The following is a 22,807-nucleotide window of genomic DNA, read 5'->3' as shown; positions in this document are numbered from 1 at the left end:
GAGGCATGGGCGGGCAGAGTTTGCAGCACTGATTTGGAAGCCAAAGCCCTGCAGAACGCTGCCGCGTCCAGCACCTGGCTAAACTCACCGGTTCGGTGCCAGCTCCCGCAGCGAGATCGGGCTTCGTGGCCTTCCTCTCTAAAAAAAAAAGCAAGCAAACGTAAAGCTTTTTGTTTTTAAGGAACCACTGGAACCAAAGGAAAACATGGTGGGTTTTGGTTTGTTGGTTTTTTTTTTTTGTTTCCCCCCTTTGGTCCCTTTTCTCACAGTTTTTTTTTCTGAAGAAAAGAAAGTGGAAAAACAGGGAAGAAAGCAGGTCAGGTCATGTGTACACTGTTGGCTGTTTTACCAAACGCCTGAAATTTCCTTGCACAAGAACACTGAAATTTCCTTGCACAAGAACTCCTAACTGCTGAGGTTTCTAAAAATGTTCAGCTCCTCTGCTGGAATATGGCTTCCTCTGGCGCCTTGGTCTGAGAATAAAAAACTCTGTGCTGGCAACTGCAGGCATGCTACTGCTCTTCAGGCAGGAAATAAAGAAGCTGCTTCGTCATTGCTCCCCCTGTAGACTGCTCCGATACCCGAGTTTGTCCACAATCAACAGAACTTTCAGAATATAAAACATTGAGACAGCATTCACAGGTTAGACTTTCCTTCAATGAAACATGCCAAGCAACACGGAAATGCCCAACAGTTTTACCCCAACACGCACGTTGCACTTGTTTATGTTCATCCAGGCTGAGATCATTCTGTGCACACAGCAGCACTGCTTTCCCCCCCCCCCCCGGGATCAGCAGGGCAGTTCCCTTTCTAGCATGTGTTGCTTTATGAAGTGAAATCTAGAAGTAATTTTTGCACTCTTACCGTAGTTCGCATTTCTTTCACAATACGTCCTGGCTTCCATGCAGAACTTTTTACCAGGGAAGCTCAAGATGTGTGGAAACAGGAGACCAGAGAAGTGACTTACTCGTGACTGCCGACAGTATCTGATGCGTAACCAGGTTTCTCTGATGAGTCCCAGGTCAGTCGTCTAATTACCACACCCAATCTTTTCCTGTCACCGTGCAGAGAATAACAGTGAGACACATGAAGGTGAAGAACAAAATAGTAGCCACAGGTACTACAGGTAAAGTTTTTTTTTCTTTCACAACCAAAGCTATCCCTTGATGCAACACTGTCTCAGTGCAACAGTCAAGGAAAACTCTTCTATTTTACCATTAATACACTTGCTCTTAAAAACTCCTGAATAGACAGGAGCAATAGGTCAATAACTATTTAAATCAATGCAGAAAGAATATTGACAGCTGTTCACAAATTAGCTAATATAGAAAGCAACCTTAAATAAATGAATATATAATGCATAAAACTGAAGTCAAAGGCATGCAACAGATAATAAAGACTGAAAAGACAGATCACATAAGCTGGAGTTATTTCCTTCTGTTATGTTAGGCAATCAGTACCTCCCATGAAGGATATTATCAGATATTAGTAAGATTGAAATTGCTTATGTCAACTTTCATTGGGGGAGGGAAGAAAACAAACCCAAACAAACAAATACACACACACACACAAATACAAAACCCCCACTCTTCAGTGACTGTAAATCATGTTATAAAAACAAAGTGTAGCTTTTCCTTCCAGCCAGAACAAATGCACGTTGTACTTCACCTGTTTGGAGTCTGGGAAGCAAAATGATGAGTAGTGACTCCCATTTCACAATCCATAATCACGTCAAAGCAACAGACAATGGCAGAAACGTCATCATCTGGCTACAGAAGCTAACATTGCGCAGCCAGGGGAGTGTGCTGTCTACCCTTGTCTAAGAGACATTTTAATGGTGTTGGATTTTGATAGTTGCCTCCTAAATAATGTATAAGGTAGATAGGAATTCTTCTTCACTGAGCCAAAGTCAACATTATAACCAGAAGGCCAAAGCTGAAGCACACTGTAAAGATGCAAAATCTACAGGAAAGGATGATACTTCTTTCTAAACATACCAAATGTGGTAAGCACAAAACCAGGCAAGCCTGTAGGTACAACCAGCCAGTTCATAGCTCTGAAACGGATGAAGCACACTTCAAAGACACCATGCCATGAGAAGTGTTTAGAAAGGTGTATGGTACTGTTTATCTTACTGAGCAATAAACAGTTTCATGAAGTGTTTTGTAAAGATTTTGCCATTATGAACTCTTTAATTGTTTCTCTGTTCCTTGTGTAATGCAGTCCTTGGATGTCCTCCAGAACCAGACATCATAATATTCTTTCTTGTAGTAGCAGCTTTTTGATATGCTTGCTTTTTTTTTTAAAAAAAAAGCATGGTTATTTTTCCTTTCTCCTTTTCTCAGCATCTGCTGAGATTGCATGCAGGCTGCACTCCATCACTTTTACAGTAACAAAGTTTAAAACACACTTATCCCTTGGTAGGTCATTATTTTATTACTACATGGAAGGAAGAAAGATTTCCTTGCTATCACCATATAAAATCTTAGGTTTCTTTGGCTTGTACAGACACATCTTGTGGTGTAACAGCATCGACTCATATCATTTAACTGGATTGCTATGAGTCACAATTTGGATTAAAGACTATGCTTTGTATACTTACGTTTGCAAACTGGGACATACACTCAGCAGGTGGCACTCTTTTCCCCAAGTCGCAGGAAAGCCAATGCTCCAGCCCCTTTCCAGTCGTCCAGACTTGTACCAGTGCTGCAGCATTATGGGAGACAATATGGAGCAAATTTTCCCTGAAATTAAGTATAAAAGGAAGGTCTTAATCACTATGGCTAGGAATAAAATAATTACACCCTTGTAATAAAAGTTTCAGATTCCAATAAGCCTAAAATTTCCACCTCCAAATCACACTGAAATTTCCTTTAAAATTTCCATTGGACGTGATATTTTTCTCAAAAAATAGATGCCAGCATAAACCAGTGATGAATCACTGCAGTGTTTATTCCACAGATATATTCAGTCCTTGAGGGCAGGGCTGCCTCTAGGCAAGCTAGAGAACAGACTTATAGGAACCACATCAGGTTCAACACAGACTAATGCAAAGCCCTGCACTAACCTTTTGCCATTGCACAGACTGGGACCGACAGGCCATGTAGCACCACTGAGTAAGATCTGGGGGTCCTGGTTGTCAGTGGGGTAAACACCAGCCAGCACTGAAGGTTAAAATCATAGCGGGCAGTATAAAGAAAAGCACAGCTACATCAAGGGAAATGACTATTCTTCTTTACTCATCATTTGTTAGTGTGCACCTGGAATACTATGTCCACTTTCAGGCATCCCAGCACAAGAAAGATGTTGATAAATTTGAGCCAGTAGAAAGCCAAGATGGTCAGCGGCTGGAACAGACATCCTCTGCAAAGACAAGCTGAGGTAAACTGGGCTTGTCTAGTGTGGAAAGGAGAACAGGTAGGAAAGACTCAATAATAGCCTTCCAGTACCTACAAGGCTAGATCTTTACCTACAAGAGAAGGCAAGGCCAGGGTGTTTATTCAGGTGCACAGTGGGGGAGAGTTCCAGCCTGCCACTGAGAATAGTGAAGTAATGCAGCAGGGTGCCACAAGAAGCTGTGGAATTTCCTTCCTTCCAAGTTTCCAATACCTATCTGAGAGAGCTTAGACTACTTGACAAAGAAAGCCCTGAGCAATGTGGTCTGAATTCAGTGTTGACTCTGCTTTGAGCACAAGATTGAACAAGTGACCTCTCAAAATCCCCTCCAACCTGACTGATTCTATAATTCAAGAAGCAAATTCCCTTATCTCACATAAGAAGAGGCCTAGTTAAATGATAGTAAAGTAGTTTGAAAAAATCTATGAGGAATACAAGTGGTTGCATGTGTTTCAGGTTGTGTGGGCTTTAGTTTTGAGATTGTGAATTTAGAAGACCATCAGCATAAATACAAAGAAACCCATTCCCTGATAGTCAGCATTTTTCAGCTGCATTATTAAAGGAGAAAATTCTATTAAAATACTTTTTTTTTTTCCCTTTTTATACAAGATCAGTTACTCCTTACTACAGAGGAATTTGAATTTCTCCAATATCAGTGTCTGTCTCCAATCTTTGTCACAATTAAAATAGAACACTCAAGATGTTGCATCTGAAATATTATTCTAGGATACAACTTCTCTTGATGCAGTCAGAATGTTTGGAAAGAAGGGGTTTGATTTTTCAAAAAGAATTTGCAAAAAGGAAAATGAAAGCATTCATTTTTCTATTCATATACAAGTTTAAAATTAAAACACTGAGTTTGCTTTACTAACTTGAGCAAGATTCAGCTTCTTTGATCAATTTAGGGAAAAAATACATTTATTTATAGATTCTGTGTATAAATACATACGTGTATACACACACAATCAAAGTGTCATGAACTGGCTGCCTGAGAACCAGGATGAGACCTTGTTACATGAGGGAAAGGGAGGGGCCTGTGGTTTACAGAAGAAACCACATGTAAAAAAATACTCACATTGCTTAAGCACTACTGAAAGAAACTCAGACACCATGGTGAGAAAGTGAAGAATCTGTGATGTTCTGAGTTATATGGCATGCTGAAAACCAGGACTCTGAAACTCTCTTCCTACGTTTGCTAGGTTGTGTAGCATTAAGCACAATTTGCAGTCCTGTCTGCATTTACTATCACTTTTGCCAGAATCCCACATTCTTTGACGAACAATAGTTTGTGGTAATGTTATTCTTGGATTGCAACTGAGGAAAAAGACATTTGGAGAAAATAAGTGCTAAGTTCAAGGTCACACAGAGGTTCAAGAGCTGAGATATTGAATGCTCAAGTCCACATGTAAATTCATCCGTCACACTATACTTTTCCTATATTTTAGGAGCTCAGTCTACAGACTTACTAAACTACAACATGACCCCTCATCTAAGTGTCACTAGTCTACACATACAATTAGAGGACACCAAATGTTTCATGCTGCTCAAGTGGCTGAACAGTGGCAGAAGTTCTTCTGAAAATTAGGTTCAAATTACCTTAAGCAGGATGATTTTAAAAAGAAATTAAGCACCACTTAAAATAAAACAATTTTCAAAAAGCTGGCTGCAAACTGCCTCTGCTTATTTCTTAAATATTTAGAGATATTTTCTTATCTACTGTGTGAGGGGAACTGTTAGAAAAGGAAAGAATGAATATATGCAGTTATTTTTAGAACTCTGAAGGTGTAAAGCACTGTAAATTCATTAGCTCTGTGGAGGAGCCAACAAGGAGAGGTGCCGTGCTTGACCTCGTGCTCACCAACAGGGAAGGGCTCGTTGGAAATGCGACGCTCCAGGGCAGGCCTGGATGCTGCGATCATGAGATGGTCGAATTTGAGATCCTCAGGACAGTGAGAAGAGCATGCAGCAAGCTCACTGCCCTGGACTTCAAGAGAGCAGACTTTGGCCTCTTCAGGAACCTGCTTAGTAAGGTTGCATGGGATATAGCCCTAGAGGGCAGGGGGGCCCAAGACTCTTAGTTAATATTCAAGGACCACCTGCTACAAGCTCAGGAGCGTTGCATCCCAACCAGAAGGAAGTGCAGCAGGTGGGCCAGGAGACCTCCTTGGATGGATAAGGAACTGCTGAGGAAAATTCAGATGAAAAAAGAGGCTTATAAAAAGTGGAAGCAAGGACAGGAGGCCTGGGAGGAGCACAGGGATGTTGTCAGGGAAGCTAGGGACCAGGTTAGGAAAGCTAAGGCCCAGTTAGAATTAAACTTGGCTAGGGATCTTAAGGATAACAGGAAGGGATTCTACAGGTATGTAGCAAATAAAAAAAAGACTAGGGACAATGTAGGCCCCCTCAGGAAGCTCTCGGGAGAACTGGCTACACAGGATTTGGAGAAGGCTGAGGTTCTGAATGACTTCTTTGCCTCAGTCTTCACTGGCAAAGGCTCTGACCAAACCACCCAAGTCTTGGAAGGCAGATGCAGGGACTGTGAGAATGAAGACCTTGCACCCACTGTAGGAGAGGAACTGGTTCAAGACCATCTTAAAAATCTGAACGTGCAAAGTCCATGGGACCTGATGAAATCCATCCGCGGGTCCTGAAGGAGCTGGCAAATGAAGTTGCGAAGCCGCTGGCCATCATATTTGAGAAATCGTGGCAGTCAGGTGAAGTTCCCGATGACTGGAAAAAGGGAAATATAACCCCCATTTTCAAGAAGGGGAAAAAGGATGACCCGGGGAATTACAGACCAGTCAGTCTCACCTCTGTGCCTGGCAAAATCTTGGAGCAGATTCTCCTGGAAGGCATGCTAAGGCACATGAAAAACAACAAGGTGCTTGGTGACAGCCAGCATGGCTTCACTGAGGGGAAATCCTGCCTGACCAATTTGGTGGCCTTCTATGATGGGGCTACGGAACTGATGGACAGGGGTAGAGCAGTTGATGTCATCTACCTAGACTTGTGCAAAGCGTTCGACACTGTCCCACAAGACATCCTTGTCTCTAAATTGGAGAGACATCAATTTGATGGATGGACCACTTGGTGGATAAAGAACTGGCTGGATGGCTGCACACAAAGAGTTGTGGTCAATGGCTCAATGTCCAGCTGGAGACCAGTAACGAGTGGTGTCCCTCAGGGATCGGTGTTGGGACCGGTCTTTTTTAACATCTTCGTCGCTGACACGGACAGTGGGATTGAGTGTGCCCTCAGCAAGTTTGCCGATGACACCAAGCTGTGTGGTTCAGTTGATAGGCTGGAGGGAAGGAATGCCATCCAGAGGGACCTTGACATGCTTGTGAGGTGGGCTGATGCCAACCTCATGAGGTTTAACCATGACCAGTGCAAGGTCCTACACCTGGGTTGGAGCAATCCCAGGCACAGCTACAGGTTGGGCAGAGAAGAGATTCAGAGCCTTGGGGAGAAGGACTTGGGGGTGTTGGTTGATGAGAAAATGAACATGAGCCAGCAGTGTGTGCTTGCAGCCCAGAAAGCCAACCGTATCCTGGGCTGCATCAAAAGGAGCGTGACCAGCAGGTTGAAGGAGGTGATCCTGCCCCTCTACTCTGTTCTTGTGAGACCTCACTTGGAGTATTGTGTGCAGTTCTGGTGTCCTCAACATAAAAAGGACATGGAACTGTTGGAACAAGTCCAGAGAAGGGCCACAAGGATGATCAAGGGACTGGAGCACCTCCCGTATGAAGACAGGCTGAGGAAGTTTGGGCTGTTCAGCCTGGAGAAGAGAAGGCTGTGTGGAGACCTCATAGCAGCCATCCAGTATCTGAAGGGGGCCTATAGGGATGCTGGGGAGGGACTCTTCATTAGAGACTGTAGTGACAGGACAAGGGGTAACAGGTTAAAACTTAAACAGGGGAAGTTTAGATTGGATATAAGGAGGAAATTCTTTCCTGTTAGGGTGGTGAGGCACTGGAATAGGTTGCCCAGGGAGGTTGTGAATACTCCATCCCTGTCAGGGTTCAAGACCAGGCTGGACAAGGCCTTGGGTGATATGATTTAGCATAAGGTGTCCCTGCCCATGACAGGGGGGTTGGAACTAGATGATCTTAAGGTCCTTTCCAACCCTAACTATTCTATGATTCTATGATTATTATTATTAGTAGTAGTAAACATACCTTGAAAATGTGCATAGACTAATAGCTCTCAACAAGACCAAGGATATTTCAGATCAGCAAAAACACTCCTGAAAAACATAGTGGGCAAGAATTATCAAGAACTGGTGGGCATATGCATATTTTAAACACTAATATGTATTTTTAATGCTGTAATCACTACATTGTTTGATGGCCGTTATTATACCCAATTTCAACAAACCTTTCTGGAGTTTTCCTCTTATTACACATTACAAGAGTGCAACATCTTTAAAAGGAACACACTCTACTACTGTGGGTGTCTATATAGGTTGTTTCTAAACCCCTCAAGTTTTGGAAGTTTGTAGACCTGCCTTAAGGAGCACTTACCTCAATTCCTGCACCACAGTGGTTTCACAATGACGGCTTTATAAGAGTAGTTCTACAGTTTTTGTGAAATTCATATGCAAAACTGTCTAGAAATAGAATGGATTGATTTTCTTTCTGGTAATAGATACTCTGGTCAAGATTTAAGTGAATGACTCGCAGGAAGCACCAAGGGTTGGTGTCTGGAGTCAAGGAGATTCCCAAGGTTGGCAGGGCAACGAGCTAGGTCTGGTCCCACTGCCCCTATGAGGAAGTAGGGCAGGCCAGGGGGGCAGCCCAAAACGCAAGACATCAGCACCCTCATGGGGATGAGGCAGGGCTAAATTAAGCTGGGAAATCAAGTTCACAGACCACAGGCATGGCTACAATGCAGCTGCAACATAGTGCAGGCAGGGCCACATGCAAGAGCCTCAGCTTAAAACAGCTCCCAAGCAAATATGGCAGAAGCCCCTGGTGAGGCTTGTTTTTGCAGGTAACTTCCACTAAGGCTTCTTCTGTCTCCTCCCCAAGACAACCAGCTGTGCTTTCTTTAAGTTGGCTTTGAGCCCAGGCAGAGAAACCCAGCAGGGGCACTCAAAGTCCCAACAACAACAAACAAGAAAAAAGAAACATTGAGAGTATTTAGTGCAGTGATATTCACAGCTTGATTGAATTTAGTGTAATAACAGAAAGAAAGCCTGGAACTGGAAACAATGAGCTAGAATATTTTTCTGTCTTTATATAATATCAATGCTACTTGCTAGGAATTACTTTTATGGACAATGACAATCCAGGCTGTTCCTTTAATAGTCTGAGTGGACCAATTTCTTATTGAAGCATGAAGAATTTTGTGAATTTGATCATTAGTCTACTTAATACTGTGGGGTGCTTTGGTTCAACTTTGTCCTGGGTTCAGCAGTAGCAGTCAGCATGTTTCTCCTCCTTGGTAGCTGGTGCAGTGCAGTGTTTTGACTTTCGGCTCGGGAACAGAGCTGATAGAGATGTTTTGGTTTGGCCAAGGATTTTGTGAGCCTCATGCTCTGCCAGGGAGGAGGGGAAGCTGGGAGGAAGCAGAGACAGGACACCTGACCCAAACTGACCAAAGAGGTATTCCATACCACAGCACGTCATGCCCAGGATGTAACTGGGAGTTAGCCGGAAGGGCTGGGAGACTGCAGGGTTGGAGGAGGTATCGGTCGGAGCTTGGTCGGGCTTGGGGGGCGAGTTATCGGTCAGCGGGTGGTGAGGTGTTGTATTCTGTTCCCTTGTTATTTCCTTTATCATTATTATCATTGGTGGTAGCAGTAGTGATTTGTGTTATACCTTAGTTACTAAACTGTTCTTATCTCAACCCGTGGGAGTTGCATTCTTTTGATTCTCCTCTCCGTCCCTCCAAGAGCAGGGGGAGGGCAAGAAAGGGGGGGAAGTGAGCGAACGAATTACCTGACTGGGTTTAAACCACGACAGTTCTTTTTTGGCGCCCAACGTGGGGCACGAAGGGTTGAGATAACGACAGATTTGACTGGATTAATAGTCATTCGTCACAATGCTGATTTATTGGCTATCAGAGTTGTTCTTTTTGATCTCACAGCTTCAGACCGTTGTAACTTACTTAGAGCCGGTATTTGCTGTGATAGTGTTTATCAAGTGTGGGGCCTGGGCTAAGGTTCTTGTCTCACTGTGCTTTATGGCAATGGCTTGTAATACGGGTGGGCTCCAGCAGCAGGGCGGGACGGACGTGGCCGTGGACTTGTACCTGGCCGTCCGGCTGCTCTTCACCGTCCTGGCCCTCACCCTACTCTCCATCTTCGTGAGGCTGCGGGGAACTGAGGGGGAGCGGTCCCGGGAGCCGGCGGCTGCTGAAGCGGCCCGGGAGAGCGGCCCCGGGGACCAAGCGGCGGCGGGAGCGGGGCCGGAGGCCGCCAGGGGACGGCTGCCGGTGGAGGAGGCCGGGGCGGTCGAGGAGAGGAAGGAGGCGGCTGCCGAGCAGCGGGAGAAGGCGGCGGAGGAGCCGAGCCCCGCGGAGGAGCCGAGCCCCGCGGAGGAGCCGAGCCTCGCGGCCGAGCCCAGCCCCGCGACGGCCGAGAGCATTCCCCGGCAGCCACCCGCCGAGCCCCAGGAGGATGCAGGAGACCACGCATTTCCCAGCAAGGCAGAGGAGGAAGAGCTGGACTCGGGAAAAGAGAAGCTGGCGGTGGGAGAGCCGGCAAGCACAGCAGCTACACCAGCCCCAGTGACAAGTACAGCAGCATCGTTTGAGAGTTCTGAAGGCTCTGAATGGCCTTTGGGTATCCTTGGGACCTGCCTGCTGATTGTGATGGGGATCAGCATGTTGGCACACACACAGGCTGTGTTCTACCCACAGCCATTTTGTCTGATCTCAAAAGTTAAGCAGAGTCAGGTTTGGGTCTTGTCTGGGGTTAGACAACAATATAGGGGGACCAAGAGATTTTCCCCAAGGCTGGAGAGTCATGAGTGGCAGGGTGTGTGGGACAGTATGGGCAAGTATCTAGTCCACTGGGCCCCTCCGGTGCTTTGGAAGCATCGGAGATGGAAGGCAGCTGTATGGAGTCCCCAGCAACAAGCTGCAGAAACTGCTTAAGGGGATAGTGAATTATTTTGAGCCCGGTGGGCCCATGGCACTTCAGGCCATCAGAGCAGAGATGCAACACAGAGATGGACTCATGATCGAGGGGTGGACTTAGCAATGGACACTATTGCCCAGGTTATTCACGAGTGTGAACACTGCACACAGTCTCTCCTGCTCTGGAAGACTGTTACAAGAGATGGAGCCTGACATGGACCAGATGGACGCAGCAGCTTTATAGGGACTGGTCCATGCACTAAGATAAGAGTGCAGCAAGACAAGAGTGATGGTATATTGAAAATGTGGGATCTGAGCATGACGTGAATGGTATGGAATAAGGGGTGGATAATGTCCTGGGTTCAGCAGTAGCAGTCATGTTTCTCCTCCTTGGTAGCTGGTGCAGTGCAGTGTTTTGACTTTCGGCTCGGGAACAGAGCTGATAGAGATGTTTTGGTTTGGCCAAGGATTTTGTGAGCCTCATGCTCTGCCAGGGAGGAGGGGAAGCTGGGAGGAAGCAGAGACAGGACACCTGACCCAAGCTAGCCAAAGAGGTATTCCATACCACAGCACGTCATGCCCAGGATGTAACTGGGAGTTAGCCGGAAGGGCTGGGAGACTGCAGGGTTGGAGGAGGTATCGGTCGGAGCTTGGTCGGGCTTGGGGGGCGAGTTATCGGTCAGCGGGTGGTGAGGTGTTGTATTCTGTTCCCTTGTTATTTCCTTTATCATTATTATCATTGGTGGTAGCAGTAGTGATTTGTGTTATACCTTAGTTACTAAACTGTTCTTATCTCAACCCGTGGGAGTTGCATTCTTTTGATTCTCCTCTCCGTCCCTCCGAGAGCAGGGGGAGGGCAAGAAAGGGGGGGAAGTGAGCGAACGAATTACCTGACTGGGTTTAAACCACGACAAACTTCTATTTAATTTTCACATACCTTACACAGGTACACCAATACAAAGGCAACACTCTTTCTTCTTTGTATTTATATAATACAGTTCACATTCAGCTCTAAGATTGTTTATCTGGACTAAGGGATTCTCACTTATGCAGGAAGCCACAGGTTGTGTATCACAACACATAGTTCCTATGCTATCCAGCAACTAACATCAACTGGCAGATCAGAAGGTTTAATATTTCCTTACGTCCCACTGTTTGTCCCAGCTACTGACTAGGACAACTGGAATAAACCAGCAGTCTTGATGTTTCATGCTAAGAATCTCTTTACACACATGCCTTCCCAGCAGCACTGAGTAGAGAAAACAGAAAGGCAACTGAGTTACAGAAATCCTCAGTATTTCTATTGTTTCATATGTCATCTAAATTGTAATGCTTTTTCAAATTACACAACTACTAATGCATTGGGAAATTATAGTTTCAATGGGTTATTGTGGAAAACCAAAAGCTTTCAATTCCTTACTGCATTTAAAAAAAAGCCATTTCTGCTTCAAACATCATTAAAAATAGTATCCCTGTATCCCTTGCTGAAAAAAATCTATTTGATCCATTGCACACAAAAAGAATTCCCCAAATAATGAAGTCAGGCAGAGATGATAACTTTCTAATAGGCTTACATAAATACAAGTGTTCATGCCCACAAAAATAAAAATTATTTCCCTATTGACATCAAGAAACTACTCAGAACTAATGGTGCATGATATATAAATATCTGCAGGACTTGGAGCCTTCAAATACTTATGTGTATTTTTAATGTACAATTTGTATATATTTATGCATAGATGTACACATATAGAAGAGCATCCTTAAAGTCATCTCTCACAGAGGACATCAATAAGGAACTCCTGAACTTCAGTAGCCGATATTTTACAATTAGCCATCTCAAAGCCCATTTCAAATCATTTGACTCTGACAATCATTTAAAGAGATTTCAGCCCAAACAGGCTTGAGTGACAATGACTCAGTTCCATTGCAGCTAAATTGAAACATATGCACTATAAATCTAGGGGCAGCAGGAAAATCAAAAAAGCAAATACTTGCTAACATCAGGCTCTGTAGGTAGCATATGGTACTCTATGTCTCATGGGGACTCATTCCTATTCCATATCATAAATAAATTATAGAAAGGAAGAGGAATATAAATCAAACACAGTGGGAGACACCAACATGTATAAATAAGACACACATGACGGGCGTGTACCAAACACATAGGATAACCTGAAACCAGATAATTGTGTACCTTGTTGACCTTATCTGTCCCTCTATTCCTTAATCCTTCGATCCTCACACTCCATGCTTGCCTGTGCTTGCCAGTTTGCGTGGGTGCAAAGCAGGCTACAGAGTTTTTTCTGTCATCACCATCACACTGCAGGGTTATTGGTGAATTGCTGTGCAGTTTTTATTTTCAGATTCACATGCAAGTTACATCTCATGCCTGGACTCCAAAAGTATTTTGGCAGTCCCCCAAGCTGCCTTCCAGCAGCCAACTCATGTCCTGTCCCAACCACCTGGTCTATTTATCTCTGATCTCTGAACATTCCTTAATTCTGTTATAAACTACACAGCATGTTTGATAATGCATAAAATTAACTCCATTCCTCTTCGTATATTTATTGGTACAAATCTCATTCTGGAATTTCCCCTTTTTTCCTCCCCTCCTTTTTGGATTTTTAGTAGAAACTTGGCAATTACTTTTTTATTATTATTATCTCTTGTTAATGGGAACCTTAAAAAGGCTTGTGCTCAAAGTACAATGCACAACTACAACTATTTTACAATATCTACATATGCCATAAAATGCAATTTCAAAGCACCAACCCTAGTTAGAATGTGGCACTCCACAGCAGGAATGGATGTGATTTTATTATTCAATTGTCCACTGAGCACTTGAATTACCAGAAATACACTAAGAATGCTCCACAGAAACACATACCTTCCTGGCTGCCACAAGACTGCTAGCCTGAAGAAAATGGGGAGCAGCAATTCTGACAGGCAACAAGGATGTCTTCTATCATCAATGCAGCTCAGGCATTTTGCATGTACTCTTAAACCCCTTCACTTCCTACAAACTAAACAGGATCGTTCTCCCCTTGCAAATGCATGCTCCTCCCGTATCTCCCTCCCTACTCCTGCAGAGTCTTCTCTAGCTCCTTGAAGACACAGTGGACTGATAAAGAAAATAAGGTGGAGGAGGCTAATGTACCATAGAAAAGATACAGGAATACACATGATCTACAAAGACAACAACTGAAAGGGTATTCAAATACCAACCAAGAATGCTTGCTCTAACGTTATATATGTGCTGGATTTACCATGGCCTCTGTTTATAGGTACTTGTAAGTTTGTTTCCTTCCTCTTTTTCACATGTATGAGAAAGGCAATACAAAACCAATAGCTACCTTGGCCTTGGCAAAATCTCCCCACAAGAAATGCTCTGAATATGCTTATGTTGTCTTCATGGTGCCACTCTAACAAGAAACAGCAGAAATCCACCATGCTGCAGGCAGAGAGTAACAAATCCACTGTCCACTATTAATCATTGTGGAATCATGATATTGGGCTTTACAGATCAAAGTGTATCAGAGAAAAGATGGAGAAAATTCACCACTTCTAGGGTTTCTCAATAATGGGAAGTGGTTCATGAAGTATGAAAATAAGGTAAAAGTTATCAAGTTATAAGATATTCCTAGTGTCTTGCACTACTAAGAACACAAATGCTACTGCTGTTCAATATCAGGCGACTACAGAAGTTGGTTTTGTTTTCCTTTTTGTGAAAGGATCCATGGAAGTTCTTCAAAGAAGCAGATTGGCTGAGGAGCAGAAGACATTATCAGAGATTCAAAGAAACACAGAGGACAAGAAAGAGGACTTGCTAACAACAAACACTGTCACAATTCACTATAAAAGATGTCTTTGTAATTGCAGGGTGGAGCTTTGCTGTGAAGGAGGCACATAGAGAAATCAACAGGAACATATAAAATTAGATAATGGAGTTCAACAGGAGCATATATTTGGAAAGCATTATTTGTCAAAATTGCCAGTCTCTCCTACTGCATGTACTTCAGTTTTACAGTTTTCAGTTGTGATTCAACTATTACCAGCAGATCCTTAGCCACAATTCTTCCAGCCTGTTCCAGAGAACAGCATCCTGTGTTCATATCTGACATCCCAACAGAATTCTGTCATGCCACTTCAGCTTCCAAAAAGTAGTGGTGGGAACTGTGAGAACAGACTAACGGTAGAAATTATGTAACAAGTTCACTTGGACCACTCTCAAATTAGTCATGTACTATTAATAAAGTTTATAACTAAAATATACATGTTTGCCAGAAGTATGATATAGCCTATTTATTCCTGTCATTTAGTGTTCACTATTCTATTTTAAATTAATGCAATTTGCAGTGTCTGAAAAGCCAGTACCCACTAAGAGACCTAGAGGACTACCCTGTTAGTTCTATCTTGCATGGCACACCACGCAGCTGCACAAAGAATAAGGAAAGAAAAGCACCCAAACAAGATCTCATTTCCTCAGCAGAGGTACAAATGATCTCCCCCAAATCCCTTTAGAGACTGTCATTTAGATGGTCTCATGTACTGCTCAGAAATAGCAGAAGACCTCTACTCTGCTTACAAGCTATGCTTTGTAGAACACAGTATGCAATTGCAATTACAATCTGAAGCAAGTTTGGCTTAGTTGCCTCAGACCTTCCAGTTACCAATTGTTGATCAGCCTCTAAAAGAAAACACTCACTGTCATCCTGCAGTTGCTTAGCAGAGTCAAAACAGTTGTCATACAAGTTCCACATATCCAATAAAATAATTTATCACCCATAATAATAAGGGGAAGCACAGCCCCCTAGAATACAGTCACTGAAACCATTAATTCCTTCCAGGCCAGTTGTGCTTACCAATCCTTCCTCTTTTCCTTAGAGGAAACAGGTGAAGGTCTTTGCAAATTCTCATTTCCAGGCCAGTGGAATACAACAGCTGATTTGCTGATATCAAAGTTGTTAGCAATTGTCTGATGCCAATCAAGTGCTGTAAATCTCCAGGAAGGAATATCCACATGCTGAATGGCTGAGAGCATTCTACTAATATCTGAAACAAACCCTATGCAGAGCTACAAAACTCTGCCATTGGGTATCCTGAGACTTTGCAAGTCTCTATAGTCCTCTTTCACAAACAAGTACTTGCTTTTCAGAAATAGCATTGCATAAACACAACACTAGTGCAAGAAAAGTTCCTTCTGAAACAGCTTCCTCCTCATTCGTTTTACTCCTTGTTTCACACCTGGTTTTATTCACCTTTTATCAGCTTCCACTTTTCATCTACACCCCAAATGTGGTTTTTCTCAAACACAGAGGTTGAAACCCACCAGATGGAACTTTTCCAATGTATTTGACTCACAATTAGCATACCACAGAGTCTTACAAGGAAGTTATACTTTGTATAACTCCACACAGCTCCAAATACATCCCTCATGAACAATTTCTTTCTGATTCTAGAAGGCCCGTTTTAATTTGTGCTTCTGTTTAGTATTTCCATTAGCTCTTCCCTCGCTAGGATACATAAATAAGAAAACAGAGCAGTTTTACAATGATTCTTAATTTCAAGTATGAAGGAACAGAAATATGGTGCAATATTCTATTAATATTAGGATTTCCCCAGGCAGCGCAGTGTTCCCCACTGCAGCCTCCTGCTCTTGTGCAGCTATTGGTAGTATTTTAGAATCATAGAATCATAGAATAGTTAGGGCTGGAAAGGACCTTAAGATCATCTAGTTCCAACGTCCCCACCGTGGGCAGGGACACCTCACGCTAAATCATATCATCCAAGGCTCTGTCCAACCTGGCCTTGAACACTGCCAGGGATGGAGCATTCATAACCTCCCTGGGCAACCTATTCCAGTGCCTCACCACCCTAACAGGAAAGGATTTTCTTCTTATACCCAACCTGAACTTCCCCTGTTTAAGTTTTAACCTGTTACCCCTTGTCCTGTCACTACAGTCTCTAATGAAGAGTCCCTCTCCAGCATCCCTATAGGCCCCCTTCAGATACTGGAAGCTGCTATGAGGTCTCCACGCAGCCTTCTCTTCTCCAGGCTGAACAGCCCCAACTTCCTCAGCCTGTCTTCATACGGGAGGTGCTCCAGTCCCCTGATCATCCTCGTGGCCCTTCTCTGGACTTGTTCCAACAGTTCCATGTCCTTTTTATGTTGAGGACAAGAAAACTGCACACAATACTCCAAGTGAGGTCTCACAAGAGCAGAGTAGAGGGGCAGGATCACCTCCTTCAACCTGCTGGTCACGCTCCTTTTGATGCAGCCCAGGATACGGTTGGCTTTCTGGGCTGCAAGCGCACACTGCTGGCTCATGTTCATTTTCTCATCAACCAACACCCCCAAGTCCTTCTCTGCAGGGCTGCTCTGAATCTCTTCTCTGCCCAACCTGTAGCTGTGCCTGGGATTGCTCCAACCCAGGTGTAGGACCTTGCACTGGTCATGGTTAAACCTCATGAGGTTGGCATCAGCCCACCTCACAAGCGTGTCAAGGTCCCTCTGGATGGCATTCCTTCCCTCCAGCCTATCAACTGAACCACACAGCTTGGTGTCATCGGCAAACTTGCTGAGGGCACACTCAATCCCACTGTCCGTGTCAGCGATGAAGATGTTGAACAAGACCGGTCCCAACACCGATCCCTGAGGGACGCCACTCGTTACTGGTCTCCAGCTGGACATTGAGCCATTGACCACAACTCTTTGTGTGCAGCCATCCAGCCAGTTCTTTATCCACCAAGTGGTCCATCCATCAAATTGATGTCTCTCCAATTTAGAGACAAGGATGTCTTGTGGGACAGTCTCGAAGGCTCTACACAAGTCCAGGTAGATGACATCAACTGCTCTACCCCTGTCCATCAGTTCCGTAGCCCCATCATAGAAGGCCACCAAATTGGTCAGGCAGGATTTCCCTTCAGTGAAGCCATGCTGGCTGTCACCAAGCACCTTGTTGTTTTTCATGTGCCTTAGCATGCCTTCCAGGAGAATCTGCTCCAAGATTTTGCCAGGCACAGAGGTGAGACTGACTGGTCTGTAATTCCCCGGGTCATCCATTTTCCCCTTCTTGAAAATGGGGGTTATATTTCCCTTTTTCCAGTCATCGGGAACTTCACCTGACTGCCATGATTTTTCAAATATGATGGCCAGCGGCTTCGCAACTTCATTTGCCAGCTCCTTCAGGACCCACGGATGGATTTCATCAGGTCCCATGGACTTGTGCACGTTCAGATTTTTAAGATGGTCTTGAACCAGATCCTCTCCTACAGTGGGCCCAAGGTCTTCATTCTCACAGTCCCTGCGTCTGCTTTCCAAGACTTGGGTGGTTTGCTCAGAGCCTTTGCCAGTGAAGACCGAGGCAAAGAAGTCATTCAGAACCTCAGCCTTCTCCAAATCCTGTGTAGCCAGTTCTCCTGAGAGCTTCCTGAGGGGGCCTACGTTCTCCCTAGTCTGTTTTTTATTTGCTATGTACCTGTAGCGTCATTTTCAGCAAATGATGCTCATATGTTTTCTGACCTTAGTTCTAACAGAAACACTTGTCCTGACCATTTGCTGCAGCAATTTTAAAACAAAAATACATAATTTATATACGTGTGATAGTGCAGTTTATTTTGTGTTATAAGTCATCTGATCCTTTTCAACCACATTTCTTCCTCTCCCAGTTTTTCAGATGGTCAAATATCCTGGATGTTCACCTAATGCAGCTTAATACATAACTTCAGTTCTTTCTAAATTAAAAATGTATTTTCCTTTTCATGTTCCCAATTTCCATTCACATAAACTGAATCACAAGAAAAAATAAGGGATCACTGACATTTTCATTTCCAGTCTTGCAGCATTTTTTAGACAAAGTGGAGAAAACAGCAGCAAGAAGAAATACTCTCAAGAGTATTGGTATCCTTCATTTAAAAACCCTTTAATCTTTCTTGGTTTGAATTAGAATTATGTATTAGAAAGCACGTAAACAACTATGGGCTATAACAAAATTAAAATTGAAACTTTCCAGTAGTGTCTACAACAGATGGGTGGGAATGCTCTGTATTAAATCAGGAAAATTCAATACATTTTTGTTCTGCTACACATATGCATAACAATACTGAAGTATGAAACACAAATCATACTTATATTAGTACTTCATCGGTTGCAGACTGCTGAGGAGTATTAAAAAAACTATTTTTTTATAGCTGGGAGTTATCATTAAATGGAAATGGCCCACAGAGCAATAAAGAAACAAATTTCCTACACAGCTATGTATGCTTATCTAGCACTGTGGTTCTAAAACAGAACTTCCTAATTTCCTCAACTGTTTTGCAGAAAGAAATGAAAGATGTGACCCTGATAATGATGCTGCATAGTGACAAAATAGTTTTCACCCACAATATGTTCAGCTCATTTATAAACATTAAATGAGTTTATAAGCTCTGCCAAAATGTTACTTCACCATATTTAATAACATAAAAGTTGCTAGAACTTCACCTTACCTTTTTTTGATTGGATTTCAAAAACTGTCACTAACAAACTAAAGAGAACAGGAAAATCAGTCTCTGCAGCAAAGCACTTCAGTATTTGATTTCTTCTTTTAGGGATGAATAAAAGGTACATTCAGAAAAGAAAGCAAAATTATGAGTAAAACTGCAATGATCAAACAGTAGCAATGACTATCAGATAGTATATATGATTGTATATCATGTCACAAATAGCAACATATTGTGCTCACTTTTCATGGATTTAAAAGTTTTTACAAAATACGAAATGGTTAAAGATCAGGCCCAACTTTTATGTAAAACCCTTTTAACTCTGTGTTTTCCTTACAAAAGTTAGATATTAAGGTATGTTATCGACATACTATAGTTTACTTTATGAAAGTTCTTTACCTCAAATAAATGTGATTCTTCAAGATGTGCCCTACAGTGCCACAGACAGTCTTCTGTGAAAACATGTATTAAAACCAAATATTTTTGACTAGCAAAGTCAGTGAGCAAATCCAGACCCTATCTATGCCCTTTGGCCAGTCAGAAAGCAGATGAAAATCCTGAAAGAGAGACAATGATAGACAGGTTGGGGCATTCCCAAGCATTAAACCACAGAAAACCAAGTAGCAGTAGTTTCTTAACTCATCTGTATACTTATCTGTACAGATGAAGCCCATTTTGTGATTAGTTAGCTGTTAGCATCAGAAGGTGCTGATTTCACATGACAGCTAAGTGGCCACCAGCAAAACTTCCCCAGAAACATCTCTGCCTTGAGCTTATGCTCATTCCATCAGGTATACAACATGGAGTTGGTTGAAAACAGGATCTGTATGAACAAAACCTGCAAAAGCGGAGACAATTCAGAACTAAATGGTGTAACTTGAGTTGGATGCTAACTTGCTGTCCCTTTTCCAACATTTTCAGCCAACAGGCAGCTGAGCTGCTCACAAATCACTTTTAAACTGCACTCAACAACATGGTATGTCACTGACAAAGTCAGCTGAATAGCTCAGTTCAACCTCAGCAGCTGTCTCAAGCTAGTTTTTCAGTTCATATATTAGATTACTTACACTGATTCAAATAGTCACTGCAAATGCTGTAATGACCTAATGTGTTGCTATCCTCTGCTGAAGTTACTGCATCCAGAGCTTAACTGCAGAATGAATCATCTGCAAGCTCTTAAAACATTCCACACAGATACGGGGATTAGCTCATATTACCCTCAGCAGCACTTCAGGCTCTTAGTTGCCACTGCACCAAGCAACAAAGGAGCTTTCTTGTCTTTGTTCTCCTGGCTCAGTGATGAGGGCAAGAAACTTAACTGAAGACTAGTAAACCAATAGTTTGTAAAACCAGAAACATCAAGTCTACCACAGATGATTTTTGCAATATTCTCTTACTGCAGCCTGAAACACTGCTTTAGAATTTGTAGGACAACTGAACTGGTTTTGTTACCCAAATGCATAGAGAGACACCACTCACCAAGTTCTTCCATAAGGACATTTTATCAGTGGAAAAGGCACATCTTTTCTCAAGACACCTTCAATACACCTTCAGCAACATTTCACCATTTCTCTGCAGAAGTTTCAAAAATGCTTCTCTAACTTTCTGTACCCTTAATTTTGGGTGAAAACAGCCAGTGAACTTTATAGGGATGGTCCATTCTAAGGAATGATACCCATCTCTTTGTGTGTATGTGTATATATATATATATATAAAGAGACAAAAAGCAATGGTATATTGAAAAACATGCGACCTGAGCATGTTGTGAATGGTATGGAATAAGGGATAGATACTGTCCTGGGTTCAGCTGTAACAGTTATTTTTCTCCTTCTTAGTAGCTGGTACAGTGCTGTTTTGGCTTTAGTCTGAAAACAGTGCAGATAATACACCAATATTTTAGTTGTTGCTAGGTAATGCTTACCCTGATCAAGGACTTTTTAGTCTCTCCTGCTCTGCCAGTGAGGAGGGGCACAAGAAGCCAGGAGGGAGCAGAGACAGGACACCTGACCTGAACTAGCCAAAGGGGTATTCCATACCACAGCATGTCATGCCCAGTATATAAACTGATTCCCCACAGCAGAAGATGGTCTTATTTTCCTATCATGTAAGAGACTTACTGTATCAAAAAGAAAGATTTAAATTGTTTTGGACTTGAGTAATCTAACCGATGATTCCCACCCACAGAATCCATGTTATTTATTGAGAGACCTCATAGATCACTTTGTTCCTTACACACATAGGCTAAAGTATCTGGTTTCATTCAGAGCTCATGCATACCCCAGAGGATTTTGATGGCCAAAACACAGCTGCACAATTACATACACAATCTGTATTATTAATCTATAAAGACTACATATTATAGCAATATTAATTAAAACTAACAAAGGGCATACATCTGCCAAGATTGTGAGCTACCTATGAACATGGAAATACGTGAAAGGTGAACTATTATTACATACTCTTGTCAATATGACCCATGAGCCCAGCAAACCTTGGAAACTGAACAGGATTACTTTGTACTTTAAAAACATTTAAGCCTCACTGTATAGGCAGAATATGTAATATTTATTGTTTCCTTACTTGGTGAGACTGCCCAAAAAAATTGTGGCTACTCCATCCCTGGCTGTGTTCAAGGCCAGGTTGGACAGGGCTTCAAACAACTTGGGCAAGTGGAAGGTGTCCCTGCCCATGGCAAGGGGATTGGAATTAGATGTTCTTAAGGTCCTTTCTATCCCAAACCGTTATATGATTCTATATTAAGGGCAGGTAAACAGGAACAAAAAGATGATATGGAATCAGCTAAACAGTCAATAAATCTTAAAGACCAAAGAAAACCGGAAAAATCCTCCTGACTTCAGTCTGTTAAAACAGAATAGTTCTATTTTTATTGGCTTCATCAAAATCAATGGCTGTATAACTTTGATCACAGAACCAGACAGCTGTTTCACTTTTCTCACTGTCCAAGCTGACACAATTCTGGAAGTCAATGACTTTATATCCATGTGCCTTCTTTCTTCACTCCCCCCTGTCCCCGCCCTTTTTCCTCTTTTTGTTCTTAGAGGATCAAATGGAACAAAGTATTTTTTAAAATTTGCCTGAAGTTGATAAGAGAAAACCCTGAACTGGGGCAGGTATCTGTTCAGTGAAGTAGGACTCAGCTGAGTGGTGTCCCCTGTTTGGGTAGGCAGCAATGGTTTGTTGACAATGAGCACAACTACTTTTCAGCAAAATCAACCCCCCTACTCCCTCTCTGCCCCATCTCTGACTACCAGGTTGATTTTACCTTGTTTGTATGTGGTAATAACCCGTAATATCTGTTATGTAACAGCTATTCCACAATGGCCTGCTTGCATGTCAGCTTTATTTCACATGAAGGGTGACTTTATGTGGTTTAGTTCAGTCTGAGGTGCATTATGCTAAGCCACAAAAAGGCATTCCCAGACTAGAACATGTGTCCACAAGGCAAGTCAGCACAGAATAGCTACTGCTTTAAATTCACACCTGAGCTTATTTCTCAATAGGTTAACAAGTACTTTAAAAGGAGATGATGGGGGTACGTGAACATAAGGGTTAGCACAGTAAACTGCAGATTGCCATAACCACCTTTTAGGATAACCTCATCTGTGGAGGAGACAAACTACCCTGTCTTAGGCAAGAGAAAGGAGGATTATACTTGGTTGAGAGCCCATTTCATGTGCTGGGGTTTAGGTAGAGGTTTCTTTTTGTACTTTTACAAAGCATCTGAAGCTGTATTGCCATTATGTAATATACAGAAAACATATGCATATGTGCCTATAAATAGCATACCTTTTCCCCACTTCTCATTCAATTAATACTAGTCATT

General features: G+C 42.8%; 1 long non-coding RNA gene across 1 annotated transcript; it reads left to right on the top strand.

The window, feature by feature from the left end:
- Positions 1 to 243: 243 nt before the first annotated feature.
- On the top strand, positions 244 to 14,699 carry LOC133273984 (uncharacterized). Its single transcript, XR_009744980.1, has 3 exons — positions 244 to 1,021; positions 13,572 to 13,691; positions 14,362 to 14,699. It is a non-coding gene; the product is annotated as an uncharacterized LOC133273984 (long non-coding RNA).
- Positions 14,700 to 22,807: the final 8,108 nt, after the last annotated feature.

The sequence above is a fragment of the Pezoporus flaviventris genome, unplaced genomic scaffold, assembly GCF_033815535.1.
Source record: "Pezoporus flaviventris isolate CSIRO_AGI_PZ_B2104156 unplaced genomic scaffold, CSIRO_AGI_Pfla_v1 ptg000035l, whole genome shotgun sequence".
NCBI lineage: Eukaryota > Metazoa > Chordata > Aves > Psittaciformes > Psittacidae > Pezoporus > Pezoporus flaviventris.
The sequence above is the reverse complement of the archived record's forward strand: the minus strand, read 5'-3'. Positions and strand labels throughout refer to the sequence as shown.